General features: G+C 47.1%; 1 long non-coding RNA gene across 3 annotated transcripts in view; it reads right to left on the bottom strand.

The window, feature by feature from the left end:
* LOC109283676 (uncharacterized) overlaps positions 1 to 21,666 on the bottom strand; it is a 177,618-nt gene that overhangs the window by 119,387 nt on the left and 36,565 nt on the right. For all 3 annotated transcript variants that reach the window (XR_009463415.1, XR_009463417.1, XR_009463416.1), the window contains exon 2: positions 7,991 to 8,125. This is a non-coding gene — a long non-coding RNA (uncharacterized LOC109283676). The remainder of the gene's footprint in view (positions 1 to 7,990; positions 8,126 to 21,666) is intronic.

Genomic DNA, 21,666 nt, shown 5'->3' with positions numbered 1-21,666 from the left:
TGATTTGATGGGCTCACGATTCTAGAGCTTTCAGCCGGCCTTGGACTAGAGTTCGTGGTTAGAACTCTTATCCGCTCTTCTTCTTTCCTATCTGTAACTGCAACACAAGCAAGTTTTCCTGCCTGCACCGCGACCATCTACGGTGTAAGTAAAATAATCTTTAATCAACTGCTACGCGTCTGTGCCTAATTCTAGTCCGCTGTCCTGCATTCCCCAACCCACGTGCCGGGGCTGCTGGCCACAGCCCGCCGCGCGCCCCCGAAAGCCTTGGACCGCTCCCGGCCCCCACATGGCGACGAGGATGGGATCCAGGGAAAGCACGCTGGAGCTAGAATTAGTTAAGAACTGCCCTTGGTGCAGTGGAAAACGCCAAGTAGAGAACTTCATGGAACTGAAGGTGCATATCGCTTACCACCAGGCAGGCAGAATGGGTGAGAGGTTTATCAGCAGACGTCTTTCGCTGAAGGGAGAAGAGGGAGCTTCCGAAGACGGAGTCCCAAGAGAAAGGGAAGTGTATCTTCACCCCGCGGCATTCGGGTGTATAATGAATAATGAACGGGTCCTGTTTAGGCCCCTCGACACTGTGTCCCTCGCCAGAGTCAGCCAGGCAGGCACAGTAAACCCGACCCTCACCCAGGAGTGTGCCCGTTGCCTAAGATGTGCTCGGGAGAGTGAAGAACAGGTACCGATCGACCGGTTCGCCCCCTTTATGGTAGCATCTAGATTAAGGGGTCGTGAGCTTCCATCCAAGCTCCACGAAGATCTGGAGACGGAGGGACGTGCTGCAGATGAGAGGGTGGCCCCGAAATACGACAAGGGGGGAGTGCTAACTGCAACTTTTCGTACTATAACCGATTTAATGCAAAAGAATTTAAGTTTGAGAGCCCAGCTGCGTATGGCCGTTCAAGCGGTCAAAGAGGCGGCTGTGAAAGAAAATCTTGAGACGCCACGTCAAGATGGCGCCGAGCAAGAGGGAGACCGCGTGGAAGAACCGGAAGAGAAGGGTGGAGCTTCAGAGGAACCCGCGAGAGTTCAGCCAGCGACCCCGCCCACCGACGCAGCGTTGCTTCCGGCGACCACACCTTCTTGCCGACGGAAGGGAGAATCAAGCGGAGGAGTGCATCTGCCCCTCCTGCCTGAAGCAATAACAGCAGCATCGACTCCCGAAGTAACAGCTCGTCCAGTAGCCACAATCAACCCAGTGACTGATGCACAAGATGAGGTTTGTGCCGCCACCAGTCGCATTTGTGCTTGGACGGTCCAACCTGAAGAAACTCTAGCTGTGTGGTTGGGACGTTTGGTCGTGGAACTTGGGTCTTACCTGCCGAACCAGGAAGAAGCAAGCTTCTTGGTCAGACAAGCTTCGTGGAGTAAAGGACATGTCACTGACATCGACATGGTGGCGTTTAACATTCACTGGCCTATTCCACTTCCAGCGCTTGTTGCAGGACTGATCGGTCAAAAGGCCCACGCATGGAATGACAAACGGCCAGAACATACCGGCGCAGAGCAACACATGCTAGCGATTATCGGAGTCTTGTACTGTGCCTGGAACCCCAGAGCATGTGCACTAGGACTGACATCACTCCAGCGAATAAGACCATGGCCTCACCGTCATCTACAAAATCCTGGAACCATTCCAGTGACCATTCACAGCATAGATAGTTGTCTTGAGGTTTATGGGCGAAAGAACATCGCTATCCTCCGGATTCTGCTTAACCCAATGGTGAACCAGCCTGTGAGTAGTCTTCTTCGTCAGTTGTCACGACTGAGTATCCTGATGGAGCCAAGATTATCCAGCGATCGGGAACGTCAACAACCAACCGAGGCTCAAGGCGCAAGACATCGCGAATCCGATCTTCCATCATTGCCACAGAGAACACCAGAGGAGCGATACATGTTTGGATTTCTCCTACAGCGTTCTGGGCTCAATAAGTGGCAACTTCGGATTTTAGGGGACGCAGGCCAATGGCAGCTGGCCTATGAGTTAGGTTTCCATTATCTGGAAGAGATAGACGACAGCTCCGCGACGATTTCATCCAGTTGAGTGTGCAAGAGACGGTTGTCTGGAGTAGCAAACACCTGTATTATATGTTTTAAAAATGATAGTGTGGTTTCATGTGAATTTTGTAAATATTAGTGAACTAACTGTTTTAAGAGAATTCTTTTCACAGATCCGGAATTCAGAGTGCGTGGTGGAGAGAAGCCCCAAGAAGGATAACATCATCGGCAGAAGTGAGGGCTTGACGCGCGACTTCGCCATGACGCCCACTGAAGCCCTGATCGTGCAGTTTTTTGTTATGAATCTGGTTATGTGTGTATGTGTTTGTGCCGGCTATTATTTGATTCAATCCCTGGAGGACGAACTTCTTATGTTAACTGATTTTGTGTTTACCCATTTAGTTCAACGACCCGTTATAAGAGCTACTGGCGACCCAAGTGACGAGCATGTGGTATAATTCAGCTGTGCCTTCAGCAAGGGGGGATGTCATGGCCCAAGGGTATGATTTTGTGTGTGCTTCAGCACTGCAGAATTATTTCCCACCACGAGGAGCTTTCTTTGCACGGTGCAATTCTCAGGTGCGTAGAGAAAACCCCGGTGCAAAGGAGTTCCCGCCATTCACATGTAAATTTGTTCCCACTATTGGCTGTTTCTAAATTATTCCCACATGGCAGCTAGCGATTGGCTTGCTAGCCATATAAGAGGCTTGAGCAGTTTCTGCCCAAGTTGGAGGACTCCACAACCATCTCATGGAGGAGGAGAAAGAGAACTCCACATCTTGTGAAGAACTCTAAGCGCTGCGGAGTCCAACAAACCCAGCGTGTGCCTTAAGAAGGATATAGGGGCCTGATCAACCTCTAGCCTCTCCCCGTCACTGCCTGATCCCTCGACGAACCCTTCCCTGTGCGCTCGTTCCGCAGAGCCTAGCAAACTCCGTGTGTGTGTATCCAGAGTTCTTCTCTGAGTTGTTTTCTCCGGTTGATTCGACGGGCTCGTGATTCTAGAGCTTTCAGCCGGCCTTGGACTAGAGTTCGTGGTTAGAACTCTTGTCCGCTCTTCTTCTTTCCTATCTGTAACTGCAACGCAAGCAAGTTTTCCTGTCTGCACCGCGACCATCTACGGTGTAAGTAAAATAATCTTTAATCAACCGCTACGTGTCCGTGCCTAATTCTAGTCCGCCGTGCTGCATTCCCTGACCCACATGCCAGGGCTGCTGGCCACAGCCCGCTGCGCGCCCCCAAAAGCCTCGGACCGCTCCTGGCCCACACACTGCTGAACTAACTCAGAGCCTGATTCAGCCAGCTTTCCTTGCAGGGAGCAGTCTCTTTCTCCAATCAGTAGATTTTCTTGCAGACTAATACGCTGCTCCAGCCAAATAAATGTGACAGAACCTGGCTCTTAGCCATACAGGCAGTCGTGTTTAATGTTCAGTGATGCTGGATTAACTCAAGGTATCCTAAGCACAGCTTCATTTTATTGCAATAAAACATAGTCTGGGGATGACAGAACCCAGGCAAGGGCTATCAGGGACTGAGCTGCCTGCCACAAAGAAGGAAAAACTGAAATTAGATGTTCTTCCACTTTTCTTCCTTCTTATTGCCTCTGTCTTTCTTCCTCTCTTAAGCCCCTTGTAATTCCAACTTGAAGTTCCACAAAGCACTGAGGAAAGGTGCCCAACTATTAATTTAAAAATATATCAGAATTTATGCTTGGCCTTTCAACCAGTTGCTTCATTAGGTCAATGCCATTAACAACAGTGAATCGGTACCCTCCCCCAACAGCTGTCAGCTCTGTGCCCAGTCATTGCGCAGGGCGTCCATCCCTTTGAACTCGCCAGCTTATCGATAATGCATTAATGTCAAGCACTGCTTTAATGATAGCTGTGGTCTTTAGCAGATATTATACTGAGTACAGCACATCTGCAATTAAATTAGGTGCTTAAAGGACAGAAAACCCTGCATCCTGCACTCCCCTGTTCTACTAGAGACAGTGCTTTAGGCTGGTTTGTTGCATGTGTTGTATGTGTCTGAAGTGTGGGGAGATGTGAAGACCTCACAGCCTCCCAAAGGCATTTTCACTTTCAGCAGCCCTCATCTCCCATCCATCTCTCTGACTCTTAGCTAAGTATAGTTCATACCTGGCTGCTCTGTTCTTTGAAGTAGCCAGTCCATTGATTTAAACAAAGTAGTATTGACCATTCAAGAGGCCAGGACTTCTTTAGAGCACTCTGTCAAATTAACCAGTACTGTAAAAATAGACTTTGGTTGCAACAGTAGTAGATGATCCTGTCTACTGAAATTCAGAATCATCTCTGCTGCTTTCTAACTCCAAATGTGCTCCCTTCCCCTACCCCCTTCAGAAAAGTGGTACCTTTTGCATAGCAAGGAATGGTTCAGCAATGATAGTTCTCAGTTCAGACTCACAGAAATACCACAGGGTCGGGATTTCAGGGCTTCACAATACAATACCACTCCTTCAAAGCATTTCACCCATGATACTTCTTGATCCTGAAGCAATAGAAATGACAGTGGGGAAAATCATCTATGTGAGTGCATTCTGGGTAACCATAATACTTCATTTCCATGACGAAGGATGCTCTGCTAGGACAATAAGAAAATCAATAGCTGGTCTTCCTAGGACAGTTCAAAGCTGACATAACTATAGAGGGGGGGAATGAATGAATACAGCTTCCCAAATCAAAGCGTTTGTTCTGTATAAAAGCCGACCACTGACCTCAGCAATCCAGAGATGAAAATAAAGCTGAGATTGAAGGCCAGTGCCGGCCAAAACCCCCAATCCACAACCCGATAAAGCGGGGGGATTTGGGTCTGGTTCTAAACTTTGTGGCTGACCCCAGCCTCTATACAAAGGGTCAGATCAAATACACTAGACCTACAGAAATCCTTCCCCTGCCTGAGCTTTGAAAAAGGCCTGGATCCAAACTACAAGCCAGGGGGCCCCTTTTGGTTTCCAGTGATGCTTGTAAATGGCTAAGCAGATGATGGGATGAAATCACAGCTCATTTAATGCACTAATCACAACTGTACAGACTGTAGCACTGTGGGGCCTGGTCCCTGAATAGAGCATGAAACAGTACCACAATACAAAGGATAATACAATTCTTTTACTAAAACTTCAACATGTTTCACACTGTAACAATAGCTGAACTGGAAAATACAGCCTCACTTTGCTTTCAGAACACAGCCATTTTCTCAGTCCAGGGGCCCCAATTGTAAGGGAGAAAGAAGACAGTCTAATGATTCAGAAAACTCAGGACACCCGGGACCACCTCCCTTGGGGAAATCAGTTAGCCTCACTATATATTGTATCTCTACCCCTCCTTCATACAGTGAAGATTATCAGATTCCCTACCTGAGGGTGGCATTGTGAGAACAAACACATTAACAACTGTGAGGTGCTTGAGACTGTGGAATTGGAGGCAGTAAGATAACTTCATTAGACAGATAGGAGAATCACCCAAATCACTCCTAGGGAAACACATTAAAAATAAAGGAGGAGTCACTGTGGACATTAATGTATAACAACAGGATTTTTTTCCCAGGTCTCAGCATCATGTGACAATATTAATTAAATACATTTCTGACCCTGCTGGGCTTCTTTAAATATTTGCAGTTCTCCACAGCGCTGTTTGGATAATGAAATGAAATTAATGAGCTCATTAGATTGTGCCTTAATCTTTCAGATGTGAGCCTGGCAGTCAGGATCAGTGTTCCCATCCTCCACTCTCACGGTTTAACTCCATACTTTCAGTTCCAGGAGCGAAGGAAGAGCACTGAACTGAAATAATCCGTCATTGAGGCGGCCAGGCAAAGAGGGAGAATCTCAGAAGATCAGGGCCAGCTCTGTGCAACTTGTGTGCTGGCCTGTGTGGAGCTAGCCCTTTAAGGCTATCTGGCTTCATCTTTGGCTAACCCAACCTTCTTCCAGATGCTGCTAAGAGCAACAAATAGAAAGGGGTTGCCCTTAAAACTAGCAAAGGCCAGACAGTTTGACTTTCTTTGAGAACAGACTTCCCCCTTAGCAGCAGCAAACAGGGTCAAAACCACCCCCCTCACCCTGTCCCTCTTTCTCTCCAACTCAAGCATCAAACCATGAGGCTCATACTACTTTATTTTAGCCCAGGGTCCATACAATAGGAACACATGGCTAGAAAGCAGGCTCGTTCAGGGCATGTAAGGACAGCCTGAAATGCAGTCTGGGCTGAGGTACAAAGAGATGGAGGCATGTTGTGTGGCAATCCATACACAGAGGGAAGAACAAACATGGTTTTCCTTTGTTCTTGGGGAAGATAATATGATATTTGTTATAAAATATAAATGAGATTGAATGTTGTTTTGTTTATAGACAGACAGAACTAAAGTAGATATTATTAAAGGGAGCTGAAAAGACCATGGTGGGCATAGTACCACCCAGTGTGGCCTGTTATAGTGTACATCTATTACTCATGAAATGCCAAGAATTTCTGTTGACTGCAGCTAAGAGCAACTCAAACCCTCAAGGCTCAAGGGGGAAGGAACTAAAACCTTCACACACTTCACATCCTAGAGGGCTCCAGCATGTTAACTTAAAAACACCCATTAGCTACTTCCCACTGCCTCTGTGAGTTAGTATTAAAATAGTCAAAACTACAAGCTCTGCATCCACGAGTTCTTAGGGGCCTTATATCCTCTTGCATTCATCCTATAGATACATGGTTCAGGTGCTGAGCCCCTGAATTCATCCATTGTGATTTTCTTCTCATTTGCACGATAGTAACTCCACTGTCTTCAATGATGGATGATCAAAGACTGAATTCAGTGGTGTAAAATAGAGGAAAATCAGGTCCATTATTCATACATGACTTTGAGGGCTGCAAATAGCATTGTCTTATCAGCAATTCGACCCATGGTCAGAAAGTGAAAGGAGATGTGGGGAGAGAGCGGGAAAAGCAATGAGGTAAGCTATTATAACTACGATGACAGTAAGGTCAAGAGGCCTCAGTTATGGTCAGGAAACTTGGGTGCTGGACCCTCTGCTTAGACACAGCCTCACACCAAAGAATTTATGATCCATTTTGAAATGAGATGTAAGAAGTGAGTGGGCTACAGAAAACAAGGGAAGAGGGAAAGCTACATCAGTGGGGGCTGCATGCTGCATGGGTTGCAATAGTATAAGCCATAGACTAACCCTGAATGGGGCCCTCCATTCCACTGCTCACACAGGCAGATACCCCTCCAAAGACACACTGCACCCCACGCCCAGATGGGCAGCCCCCCATCCCCACTGCAGCATGTGCCATGCCACCCCCGGGACAGCCACAGAAAGCAGAAGCCCCAGGGAAGCCCAGAGCCCCAGCTACTGCTGCAGCCAAAGCAATAGAGGGGGAGGTGACCAGGTGGGAGCCTGGGGCCCCCAGTTGAACAGGCCTGAAGTAAATCAATCAATCAGCCAATGAATGAAGCTGTTCTGCACTGACCAGCTTCCAATCCACACAGGGTCACAAAGGCTTTTAAGGGTATGACATCAGAACAGCAGAGGAATTTGAAGAGTGTAATAGCCTTATGAATTGAATCACACTTTCGTTGTTGTTTTGCATACACACACACACACATACATATAGATTAGATTAGATTAGATTAGATAAATGCAAACACACACATACACACACACACATATATATATACACATGTGTGTGTTCAATATATATGCATCCATATATTATACACACACACACACGCACATTATATTATATTATATAAACAATACACCTACAAAACTGTCCTATGGCCGCTATGGCTCTCCTGAGAGTCCAAATACATTATTGCCATAACATTATACACACTTCCATCACAATATCTGCACAGCGCTCCTGCATGAGCATCACCATCACCCTTGCTCGTCACAAATACACACAACCTTTCCCTACACCCTCAGCTACCCTGTTCCCTTCCCCTGCTCCCCCCTCCCCTTCCCCATCTATTTCTTTACCAGTCCTTTCAGTTGTTGCTGTTGTTGTTGCTTTCTTCTCTCTCATCATCTCCGCCTTTCAGTACCCAAGAGATGACTTGGAAGAGTGTGCAGACATGTGGGAGAAGCTGCCGAAGGGGTGTTTAAAGTTGGCATCTGTAACAGAGGGGAGAGGGTGGAGAGCAAAGCAATAAGATGGTTCTTAATGTAATGAGGACATTATAGATCTCCAGTGGGGCCTCCACCCACACTGGCTGTAAATCAAACAACTGACATGTGGCCTACTCAGCAGATGGTGCACAGACAGCTGTTAAACTACCTGGCACAAGGCACTGGAGACTGTACGTGCCAAGAGAGAAGCAGACTTTGAGCAGGAATCAGGTTAGATGTTTCACGGGAAAGATCTTTTCATATACGCCACTGCGATCTGTAACAACAGTCTTCCACTCGGTGAGCTAGAACTGACTGGACTCTCTCCAGAGTCTTCATCTTCCTCCCAACAAGAGTAACAGAACCGAGTGTCAGAATTCAGTGAAGTTGTGTCATGCCAGATGTTGCTGATTACAGCATATCCTGCCTCAGTTTCAGCTTAATTGTCTGCCTGTGTGTCTGTCTAGACCTGGAATGACTCCTCAGCTGGCATAAATCGTACTAGCCCTACATTAATTTACAGTAGCTGAGAATCTGACCTGCATGTCTGCATTGCAATCAGGAGCATGATGGCATCCCCATTTAATAGCTTTGGTCTGGCTAGCTTGGGTACCAAGATCAGTACAGCTGTGGCAGCACAGGCCTCAGCAAACCAGGGTACTTATGAGGGCAGCTAACATATACGGAGATCCTTACTGCTGCAGTACTGCTGCTGTCAATAGCCCAATTACCTAGTGTATGGCTTAGTTGGGCATATCTGTATGTGCAGTGATGCGCAGTTACACCATGTATATCCACCTATGAATGTATTGCCAATGTGCAGACCAGTGTGTGTAGGGGTTCAAATGCAAATGTGAGTGTGCACAGAGAGCCATAGGCATGTTTCAGTATATGCAAGGTTCCCTGCCTGGAGTCTCTTGCAAAGGGACTCCATCATGGTTTATCGGACAAGGCACTGAACTAGGACCCAGGAGACCTCTTTCGCCCTGTTGTTTACTTCTCGTGTGACCTTGGGCAAATCATTTTATGTCTCCCATTTTGTGCGTGCATTTCGAATTGGCATCAATCCATATATGCAGTCTCAATATAACAATTACGAATGAATCTTCGGCATAAGCACAAATTCACGCACATCTGTTTCTACAGGCAACCGCAAACATACACTTACACACACCTATATGTTTATGTGTCTTCTGGTGAAGGTAGGTAGGTACATGCTTGCAGGTGTGTGCAGAGATGTTTGGCCATTTGTGCTAATGCAAAATATATATTCATATTTGCTGCTGCAAAAAAGAGGCTGAATGCCAAAGGCTGATTGAAGTTGCTTCAGAATATGTTCTTATAAATGTGGCTGCATTTTCAAAGTGTATTTATATCTTATCTATGCTGTTTACCAATATGTTCAATAAATCATTATTCTTTATCTGATATGGTGCTTGCACTGCATTCTAAGTAAGGCTTACAGTTAGCAGCAAATGGCACATGACAGGAATACAAATGGAAGGATAAATAGAGCAGCTGTGTCTAGCGAGACTGCTGTTCTAGCAAGGGATTCTTGTGACATCATAAGCCATGAGAGCAAAGTTCAGGTCAATGGTTCCACCGTGTTGGACAGAACAGTCTTGTGTTTTGTAGAATAGCCTCTCCCTTTGTGAACTAAGGGTCTGAGATCCTTAACAAATATAGAAGGTGAAGCAACATTTCCAACCCCCATTCACCCCACACACACATAGAGCATCCTCTTCGGCATCAGTTTCATCTCTTTTATTCCCAAGTCCCCCACACTATGTAGGCACTCTTACCATACATTCTTCCACATCAGATAAGGCTCAGCTAGGGCCTAGTTGTGCTTGATCATGGGGATGCAAAAGCATAAAGGTTAGCCCTTGTCTGCTGTGGGATTTACCCTCTAGGTCTTGGTGTAGGAACATCAGGATAAACTTCCCAGTGGATCCCCTGCCATGCAGTTTCCCTTGAAAAAAAACCATCAGCAGCAGTGCAAACTGATATAGTGCTTCATGCTCTTCATACCAAAATGCTGCATTGGTACAGCTACATAACTAAGCAACAAGCAATGGCAGTAGCGGAGCAAATCCCCACAACAGTCAAGGCCTTCATGGAGGCTGTACTGTACTTTAAAGATTTCTAAGAGAGTGCCAAGGGATTATTATCTTGTCTCATTTCTGGGCCTAGTGTCTTTCAGTGAAGTCACCCATCATGGTTTATTGGACAAGGCACTGACCTAGGACCCAGGAGACCTCTTTGGCCCTGTTGTTTACTTCTAGCTAGACGAAGCTAACATAGGTATGTTAGCACATGCTACCAGCAAACCATCATTTTGATGTGTAGACATGTCCTTGTGTGTTTACCATGTGGATTTACAGTGCTTAGCACAATCAGGACCCAGTCTTGCCCGAGGCCTCAACATATGATTGTACCATGAATCATAATCAGGAAGATGGTCCACAAAACCAAGAATACAGTTATGATTCTCACCTGTTCACACCAAGGACGAAAGAGCAAACAGGTCCAATGATATATGTGGCGCAGAAGTTCCTGGGCCTTCCATTCCCTCCCTCTCGTACCACTAAAACACCAAAAATGAAATCCTGGCTTCAATAAAATCAATGGGTGCTCTGACTTCGATTTCAGTTGGGTCAGGATTCCAGCCTGAATCCTAGTTGCATGTTGAAACCTGGGTGGCATTGAATAAGTATATCTGTGGGGGGAGGGACTGAGAGAAGAAAGTTGAGATCAAGTCACGTGAAAATCAGCTATGGCACGTCTAAAGACCAGCTACAAAGAGTGTGACATCCAATTTCTTGGGAAGGGGAGGCAGAACAGTAATTAAATTTTCTGATCTTGTTAACCAATTTCTCTAAATCACTGCCCCCGAACTGGAGAATGGGAAGGGAGAGGGGACACACTTGCGTCAGCGATGCTTGTGAGGGAAATTAGGTTTTCACGGATTATTGGGTTAGTTCCACTTCTCCCACTTTTTAATTTATTTGTCTGCATGTTCCGCCAAGCTGAAAGGCCGAGAATTTTCTTCCTCTCTTTTTTTTTTTAATTAAATCTGTAGTTTTGGAAGATGAAAACTTGGGAAAGGGGTGGGAGGGGGAAGAAGGGGGAGCAAGTGTGACAGTATGAAGTGAATGACAGCCAAAATCCACTTTTCCTTCCTAATTCCCATGTTGTGTCCTCTTAAAAACAGAAGAAGTCTAACAAGGTTTATGGTTAGAACTCGAAATAGCCTCTGGACACTTATTAAGAAATATCCACTTGCATGTTTTACATAGAAAGATAAAAAGTTCTATACCTTTTTCTGTCTCTCCACTTTTTTTTTTTTTATTTCCCTTTATAGTACAAAAGAAATCAAACTAAGAATCAGTGTTATGTGAACCCCCAGGGCACTTCTCTAAGGGCAGTAATGTTGCTACTCTTTCTGATTTCCTTTGAAATAGAAAGCAATGACCAAAATGTGCATATGAGTAATGTACAGGTAAATTATCTGTATGATTATTTAAGACTACCTGGTGAGTGGTTTCCTAGGAACAATGTCAAGGGGCTATTTTGTTTAAGCTCTCTGAATTGCTGATAAAAAGAGATTCTGATTGTAGTACCTGCAGTGCCTAGAATCACCTTTTCATGAGAGATTTAGAAAGTGCGGGTGGTTATATGTATTATTATTATTGCTTGTAATAATAACGCAAATTAGTTGGAGGTTGATCAGTGAACAAAGACTCCTTGGAACCTAGCAAAACAAGAACCAGAAATAGGTGGGGGAAAAAGAAAGGCAATACGGATCACCAATTAAAGAGCAGAGGGAAAATAATATTGCCCCATACAACAATACAATCCTAAATATGCAATAGCTCTGTGAGAGAAGAGAGGGATTTAGCTCAAGTGGTAGAGCAGTCTGTTCATCTGTGTAAGGTAGTGGCACCCAGATCCATGTCCCTCGGTCTGCTCTGGCTTCGAACAGATATCTTCTAACAATGGAGAAGGGAAATTCACGGTCACTCCAGACTGAAATGTCTAAAAGATCTGCTGTAGTTCAACTGGAAGATACTGGAAACAATGCATGAATCAGGGCAATTTAATAACCTATAGCTAAGAGATCAGATTAGGATGATGGTCTCCTGCAGCTTAAAATTTAGGAAAGTTAATACTATAAAGGTGGACCCAAACAGCTCTGCCCTATAGGATGCCACAGATATACTGTACTGTGCAGTCAATTGGAAAAGCATCCTTTCTCAGGTGTCAGGGCTTGGTGCAAAATAATTTGACTCTGTAAACACAGAGCTATACAATTATGACAGTCTGTCGCTCCAGCCCTTTGATTTCAATATGTGGGCAATATCAAAGGTTAACTGAGCCTCTATTAATGTTAACACTCACTACAGTTGTAGTATAGGCACAGAGAGTTGTCCGGCTGGATCAGACCTGAGGTCCATCTCATTCAGTATTAGGAACATAAGAACTGCATTTACTGGGTCAGATCGTGGGTCCAACTTACCCAGTATACTGTGTCACACAGGGTAGAGCAGATTCGGATAGGGAGAGTGAGCTGGTTTTACCCACTGTTCTCTCATTTGCAGTTTCCAGCATTTAGGGTCTAGGGAGGTCTGATTCAGATCCTGTATCCCTAACTCCTGTGCAGAGCCAGCCTTAGGAGTGTATGACGTGGGCAACCGACCAAGGTGCTGTGGTCAGAGGAACACCATACAAACTATCTTTAGTCCCAAGTCAGTGCACACACAACGTTACTGCGCTGTAATGCCTGCACCTGTAGACACTGGCGTCAAAGCCATTTACTGCGCAGCAAGTGCGACACACCCACTGTGTTTCATTTGCTATAGTAGTCCTCACTGCAGGTTCCCTCAGTCCTCTCTAATCTTGACTGACCAGTGTGACCTGGTGCATGTACATGTATGCCACCTCTGTGCCAAGTCCAAGCGTGCCACCACGAGGCGCATCCTGGCCATTTGCTCCTCCTCTGGGCACTCCAAACCCTGAAGATGGGGTAATCTAGCCACCTTTGAGGGCAGTAAGGATACACCAGTGAGCACCCCAACACAGGGAGTATGCTTATTTCTGTTCTCTGCCCAAGAACACACCCCACAGACCCATCGAGGGAAGCCAAGATTCTGCAAGGGCCTTTCCATTATTGTACAGAAGCTCCCTTTAAAAATTAACCTGCTGCCCCCAAGACAGTCTGTATTAAGCAGATCTGTAAAGTCCTGCTACTTCGAAATGCATTTTAGCTTGCCTGCAAAAGAGGAATCGTTCATTAGAAGAGCAAAGATTTTTGTCAGATAAGGAATCTGTTGCATTTCCTCTTCTGATGCAATTCTGCTGTTTTGTTCTATGGTCATTTTTTTTTCTTTTCATTTGAATGCTTCAAAAATGTTGTGAGGATAAAGTCATGCAAATCCCAGTGTGGTTGGGTCGAGGGTGTGTTGTTATCCCTGTCTCACAAAGCCAGGGAAACTGAGGCAGGCAAAGACACAGGTAGGCCCCAAGGTCATCCTGGATGCTGGTAGCAGAGCCAGAAACAGAACTGAGTCTCCCAGCCTTGACAACAGATGCCTTCAGTAGCATGCTACAGAGAGAACAAGGTCTTTGAAGCACTGCTTTCCAGTCTGATGTTGGTCACACCTGTCTACTTCAGCCAGCAGTTTTTCCTTTGCGGACGAGGCACAAGAATGCTAGCAGACGGCATTTGTTCTTTCTGAGTGTGGTTGTTCCACGGCTAGAGCTTGCCTGCATGTTACATCTCCAGTATCCCCTACAGCTTCCTAACATGTCACTTAGAGAAAATAGCCCTGCTGTAACACTGCTTCCCTCACTAGTTGGGGAAGGTCACCTGCCTGTTATAATTTGTTTCCTGATGTCTCCATTCTTTTTTCACAGCCTGACCTGCAGCCTCCGCTTCAGGGATCTCTCCTTACCCACGACATCTCTCTCCCCAGCAGGACCCTCTCCAACACTTGCTGAGTGAATTGAGGGGAAAGACTGAGAGAGACGATCTGCAGGGAGAGTGCATGATTATTATTCTTCATAGAGCAGCTGGGAGGGACAGGTCATTTCTTGAGATTGATGCAAAAAGCAGTCTCTTCAGCACCCCCCAAGCTGGGCATACTGATTCGGAAGCACTTTTGGTGGTATCAGAACAAAGATTGAGATCCTGAGCATGGTGGAGCACTGAGCTGGCCCTTCTTCATCACACTTTGTCGTTGGGTACACCTCATTCTGATGGAACTGAAGAGGAGGGGAGGTTGATGGGTGATGACACAAATTTCACAGCCATTCAAAGGGAACAGCAGCAGCCATTAAAAAACACTTTATATACTGAAAAGGCTCATAAAGGAAGTGTGTGAATTTGTAGGGCATTGGCTCAGAAAACCTGTTCCCTTGGTGTCCAGCAGTCTGCTGTGGTATGAATTATGGAATAAAGGGAGTTTCATATTTTGTTTCAGATTTGTTTCACTCTCTTCACAGTTTTCTCAGTGGATTGGCTAAAGAGGAAGTGATTTATAAAGGAAAAACAAGTGGAGGCAGTTCTAATTAATTGGGCATAACTGTTACAGCTGTACCAGCATACGATGGAAAACAGGGCAATGATGCTTACACACAGATGCAGCACAGTTTAAAATTCCTGCTACCCCTGCTTCAAACTAGTATAAAATTAACATGTATTTCCCAACTACTGCCCATAGAGATATCTGAGGTCATATCCTATGACATATTAACAGTAGTATTTTTAAAGGAGCCACAATGCATATACAATAGAAGGTTATTCTGTATCATCTCTCTATTACAACCATTGATTTTCCTGTCTGTCACCCTTTGTTGATCCTTACTTGCTGTGCTGCTCTCTGTTCACCTGGAGGTTGCTCACTAACCAGTTGGCTTCAGTGACACTAAGCATTTGCATGGTTATCCCCTAGATGGGAAGGTTTCTGGGTGTGCAGGACCCAGTACACACCTTGGTTGTACAAAAATATCCTTAGCAGTAAGAAAGGTCTGTTCTCATCCACCCATCTTGCCTAACTGCACAAACAGGTGGAGGGTGAAGATTAGCAACTTCCTCAGAAACTTTCCCTTCTGTTTTTAGAGTAGACCTTCACTCCCCAGTTAGTACAGCACGCAGGTCTGAGCAGGCATGTTAACCTAACTAACGGGCAGGCAGCCTCGCTGCAGAGCCACATTTGAGTTACTACACCCTCAGTGGCTCTTCCCGCATCTGTGTGTGACATATAGGCTTCTGGGGCATGTGCACTCTATAAGCCTAGGCATCCTGTTATTCCTTCCCAGCAAACTGTGGGAAAATATGTCTGCCCTTCTTGCATATAGGAATTGTAGGAAGGCACTGGGGGACTTGCAGCCTCACTCCAAAGTGAGTGGATTACCAGGCTAAGTAAAAACCTCATTCAGGTTTTAGCTGGTAGCCACAGAGAAATCAGGTTGTTTAGCTTGAAAGCACCACAAAACACAGGTGATAGGACTGTGTGTGCAGATGGGACCCAAATTAAGAGCAACACCAGGATAAAACCCCAAATTAACTCTGTACTAATGACCTACCTGTCATGACCCAAAGGGTATGATTTTGTGTGTGCTTCGGCACTGCAGAATTATTTCCCGCCATGAGGAGCTTTCTTTGCATGGTGCAATTCTCAGTTGCATAGAGAAAACCCTGGTGCAAAGGAGTTCCCGCCATTCGCATGTAAATTTGTTCCCACTATTGGTTGTTTCTAAATTATTCCCACATGGCGGCTAGCAATTGGCTTGCTAGCTGTATAAGAGGCTTGAGCGGTTTCCCCCCAAGTTGGAGGAGGAGAACTCCACAACCATCTTGTGGAGGAGGAGAAGGAGGACTTCACATCTCGTGAAGAACTCTAAGCGCTGTGGAGCTTAGTGAACCCAGCGTGTGCCTTAAGAAGGATATAGGGGCCTGATCAACCTCTAGCCTCTCCCCGTCGCCGCATGATCCCTCGACATACCCTTCCCTGCACGCTCGTAGAGAGTCACCTTTTGGACTCTCATCGTGGTATCCAGAGCTCTTTCCGGGTTTAAGAGGCTTGAATTTTCTACGGGTCTTGTTCGTGCGAGTTTTCTTTTCGTTTGTAACTGCAACTTAAGCGAAGTTTTTCCTGCCTGCACCGCGACCATCTACGGTGTAAGTAAAATAATCTTTAATCAACCGCTACGCACCCGTGCCTAATTCTAGTCCGCCATGCCAAATTCCCCAACCCACGTGCCAGGGCTGCTGGCCACAGCCCGCCGCGCACCCCCGAAAGCCTCGGACTGCTCCCGGCCCGCACACTACCTACAGGGCATGTTGACACGTGTATTTACACACACCTAAACTTAATGTGCCTTTGCTTAAGGCAGATTAAGGCAATTTAGGTGTGCATCTTATAACAAAGCACAAGTTGTGCTCTATTACTCAAAGGAGAGTGGGCATGCAGCAGAGCAGCCTGATTGGGAACAGGGCTTAGGTGTTTGTTATAAGAACAGTCTCCGAGTAATGGAGCCAGCAGTTTTCTGCAAGCAGCCAGAGAGAGAGCATCACTGGGCTGGAGCTGCTACTCATGTAACATCTTGGAGGTACAGGGCAGGAGCTATGGAGATGGTGAAGGCTCCGGGTCCTGGGGCATGACCTAAAACTACACCCTGATGGGGCTGAATGGTGTAGTGGGGTTGCCAGTGGCAGGGCAGTCCCCAGGAACGTGTGCCTCCCCAGTGAAGGGCAAACATGGGGCACCAGAAAGCCTCAGCCCCCAGTGCCTTGCGGCTTACCCTGTGGAGGGGAAAGGCTAGGGGACCACACCCCAAAGACAAAGCAAGGGCCCAGGTTTATGGTGTGGAGCTTGAGGCCAGGTCCAGGTCATGTGAAGGGACCTGAGACAGAGCCCAGGTCCACGGCAAGGCCTGAGGTTCATGCAGGGGCTGGGTGTGAGGCTCCAGGTGGGTGGGATTCTGAGCCCCAAGAAGGAGCTGGGTGTTAAGTTCCAGGGGCAGAGGATTGAGGCCCAGTGTAGGGCATGAGGGGACCAAGACAGTCCAAAGCTGGGCAGGGAGCACACAGCAAAGGGAGGAACTGGAGACCTGAGTGGGTGTGATCGCAAGCCCAGTATGAGGGCAGAGGGATTGAGAGTCCCAACCTAAGGGCATAGGGACTGCAAGCCCCAGTGTAAAGGCACAGGAGTGCAGGTCCCAGTGTGGAGACACTGGAGGGAGACTCCGGTGCGGGGTACGGTTTGGGCAACCTCCAGTGTGAGGTACCGTGTGAGCAACGTCCCCTCCTCTTCACTGCCATCAGAATGAGGTGTTCCCAGTGACAAAGTGTAATGAAGAAGGGCCAGCTCCGTGCTCCACCATGCTCAGGATCTCAATCTTTGTTCTGGTACCACCAAAAGTGCTTCAAAATCAGTATGGCCAGCTTGGGGTGGGGAGCAGGGGGCAGGGGTGGTGCTGAGGAGACTGCTTTTTGCATCAATCTCAAGAAATGTTAGGCTGTTAAGCCCTGTAAACTTGAGACAGGTGTTGCGCTATGGATGCCATCTGCAAGGCATGGGACACTGTATAAGGGTAGGTTTGGAGCTGTGTATAGGCCTTGGCATCAGGTCAATTAAATGGGCACCCTCCCAGATTGTTAACAACTTTACTTTGGTGTCATCAAAGGTGTGGCAGGTAAGGTCGGTGAACAGTTAGCCCCAAGGCAAGTGGGAGGGCCGCGACTGCAGAAAGACCTGGATAGGTTGCAGGGGTGGGCTGACAAAAACAGGATGCGTTTCAATACGGACAAGTGCAGGGTGCTGCACTTGGGCAGTAGTAACTGGCAACACACTTATAAGATGGGAAACTCCCTTCTTGAGAGCACGGAGGCAGAAAGGGATCTTGGAGTCATCATTGACTCCAAGATGAACATGGGCCGACAATGCGAGGTCACGATCGGCAGGGCTAACCGGACCTTATCGTGCATCCATAGGTGCATCTCGAGTAGGGCCAAGGAGGTGATCCTCCCCCTCTACGCGACACTGGTCAGGCCACAGCTGGAGTACTGTGTCCAGTTCTGGGCACCCCACTTCAAGAGGGATGTGGACAACATCGAGAGGGTCCAGAGGAGGGCCACCTGCATGATCCGGGGACAGCAGGGCAGACCCTACAATGAGAGGCTATGGGACCTGAACCTGTTCAGCCTTCACAAGAGAAGGCTGAGGGGGGACCTTGTGACCGTCTATAAACTCACTAGGGGGGACCAGAAGGGTTTGGGGGAGACCTTGTTTCCCCCAGAGCCCCCCGGGATAACAAGAAATAACGGCCACAAGTTGTTCGAGAGTAGGTTCAGATTAGACAACCGTAGGAACTACTTCACAGTCAGGGCGGCTAGGATCTGGAACCAACTTCCAAGGGAAGTGGTGCTGGCTCCTACCCTGGGGGTCTTTAAGAAGCGCCTTGATGCCTACATGGCTGGGGTCACTTGAGGCCAGTTTTCCTCCTGCCCAGGCAGGGGGTCAGACCTGAAGATCTACAAGGTCCCTTCCGACCCTACTTCTATGATTCTATGACATGACTGCCCACTTGTTACACATCTACATGTGGCATGCTAATGTGCATTAAGGCACGTTGAATTTTAGATGCAAATAGCTAAGCTATATTAGAGCACATGCAGATGCGCTAATGAGCATTAATGCAGTGTGTATCCATTGACACACACTGCATTAATCTACATCCATGCATCTACACATGCACTAATGCACTTTAATTACGCCTAAACTTGATACTTGCTTTATGTATGTATAGACGCACACCCCCTTAATATGCCTTAAATCGGCCTAATGGGCATTAAATGTGCACATGTATGCACACCCACAGATACTAATTTGGGCTCGCTCCTGACAATATTTTTCCTGGGGCCCAAGGGGCTTTGGGGCTTTGAGCTATTATCTGATCCCTCATAACAGCTTCCACGGCATAGTAAGACCTTGCTACCCTTCTTCCTGCCCTGGACATGCTGCTGGCCTGTCAAGGAATTTACCCACAACCAAAGAAGAGGTGAAAACACAGTGACATAGTGCTACAAGTTCCTCAGCTATACTTCTCTGTCAACGTTACCCAGAGTCAGGACAATAGTCTGTCAACTCTGCACTGCCAGGTGCCAACAAACTACCATACTTTGCCAGGCAGCAAGAAGCAAGCACAACTCACTGGCTGTACACAGCCTTAGGACAAAGCCACCCTTCAGCCTTTAACAATTCAGGATCATTTGCAAGGTAAAATACTTCTTTATCTACGGTGCTCCAGAAGCCCCTATGACCCTAATATGAACGCATCACACAATACACAATGATGTGGGCAGGATTATTACACCCATTTCACACTTAAGGACTTGTGATGAAATAGAATTGCCCAGAGTGGACTTGCCAAAGTAAAATGGAGGAGAAGGGACTAGCCCATCTTTCAGTCCAATGGCCATGGTACCTGCTCAAGGAGCAGGAAACCCAGGGCCTCCTCCCCCAGAAAGAGGTGTGAACCTGCATCTGCCCCTTAGCAAAGTGCTCTAGCCACCAGGCTGTGAGTTAAGCATTACCCAGAGCCCTGATCCAGTGAACCTCACATTAGTGGTCCTTAGATAAGTGACAGTGGCAACATTTCAAGCCCACTAGAAGCAGGGGGTTCAAGATAGAATCCAGGGCCCCCTGGTTGCAGCCATGTCACTGAGTCCTGCCACCCCCCCCCCCCGCCATAAATGTTCTCTTCTTCCTGGTCCCACATAGCCCCCCTCTTCCCCACCCAAGGGGGGGAGGGGGACTATGTGGGACCAACCTTCCTCTCAACCCCCCTTCCTCACCCTTTGAGAGGAAGGTTGGTAAGGCAATGCGTAACCTGTGCCCTAGGGATTAGATATCTTCCTGAGAAGCAAAAAATGCGAACTCAAACCCCTCCAGAGTGCGGAGGACCTAGAACAGGGCCTCCTGTTCCCTTGGCAAGTGTCCTAACCATTAGACTAAGCACTGGGAAGGCCAGCTACTAGTTAGGGGTTTTTTTATGTGACTACAGTTTTGGGACTTGCCCAGCCTTGTGTGCATAGCTGGGTGATTCTGGTTTGCCATGAAGCTGCCCAGCTGGAACACAGCCCCACTGAGCATGCTCAGAAAGTGTCAAAAACTGCAGATGTGCCACTTGGGTGTGCAATGAGAAGCAGGATTTAGCCCTAAGTGACTTGTCCCAGGAGATCTGTAGCAGAGCAGAGACCTGAACACAAGCAAGCACACTAACCTCTGGAGCCTCCTTCCTCCTCCTTGGAAAGACGAATTAAGGGCAGATTACAGTCTTTAAAATTTAACCCTGCAGCTAAATAGTCAGGCTTACTCTGTGCTCAACAAGGACTGAAGCCAAACATGTGAATGGAAAGCTTGATCTAATTATAGCAGGAACCCCTGCTTCGTGAGACCCTGCAATATCACAGCTGCAGTGGGAATGAGGGGTTCCTAGTGTGTTACAGGGCAGGAGGGGAAAAAAATAAGAATGGTCTCATTCCTGTCCAGAAATAAATGTGTTTGTTCTGCTTTCAGCAACATTATAGCCAGGAGAATGAGTCTCTAGGGAGCAATAGATCACACAGTGCAGGTGTCTGGTTTTAGGAAGGGAAAACACTCCAGTTTTCCTAAGCGTATGTGCCAGAAGTTCTGTAATTGAAGTTCATCTTGACCTCTGAGCGCCGGCCTGCTCTTCAGGAGGAAATAGAAAGGCTGGGCATAATCAGAACAAGCTCGTAATTAAAAGCTTTTTAGCCTTTATGAGTTCCCAGTTCACATAGCTGTGGTGGGAGAAGTTGTTTTCATTTTACCTCATTATGTCTGGAGCAGTGAAACTGTAATGAATTGCTGGAGTTTGCTAGGTCCTTCGCTTACTGAACAAAGAGGGCATCACATATGTGAGCAAAAATGCCAGAATTCATAGAAGTGTATTTGGGATTTCCGGCACAAAGTAGGTACCATGAGTCTGCAATTGGAAGGGGTACAAGATGTCAGGGGGAACGAAGTTCCATGAGAGTAAATGAGTGACTTCCTTCATTCAGGACTAGAGATGGGCAGGTCTGGCCCATAGCTCTACAACATGATGCCGCATACCCCCACATTCCTCTTGTACAAAATCTCACTCCGTTTCTTCCCTCAGGGCCTGGGGACAGTCCAAAATGAAGTGCTGGATTTCTGCCATGGTATCCCTGATACACACATACTGTGAGGAGTGAGGAAACAGAGACACCAATTAATGCAAGGGTGGCCAACCTGTGGTACAGGGGCCACAAGTGGCACAGACAGCCTCCATGTGGAAGTGTACGGAGGGGATAGGTAGTAGGGCTGTGTGAGGCTTCGAATCCGCAGAAGCTTCGGATGCTTTGGGGTCCAAAGTAGCATGTCCGGGTCGAAGTGCTGGCCTCGTTCGGCTTCCCAAAGTGGTTCGGAGCTCCCAAAGTGCTTTGGAGCTGCCTCGGAGATCTGGCCATAGGGCGTAATGGGGAAACAATAAAATAC

Source organism: Alligator mississippiensis, chromosome 7, assembly GCF_030867095.1.
Source record: "Alligator mississippiensis isolate rAllMis1 chromosome 7, rAllMis1, whole genome shotgun sequence".
NCBI classification, from domain to species: domain Eukaryota; kingdom Metazoa; phylum Chordata; order Crocodylia; family Alligatoridae; genus Alligator; species Alligator mississippiensis.
This window is presented reverse-complemented; position numbering and strand designations above follow the sequence as displayed.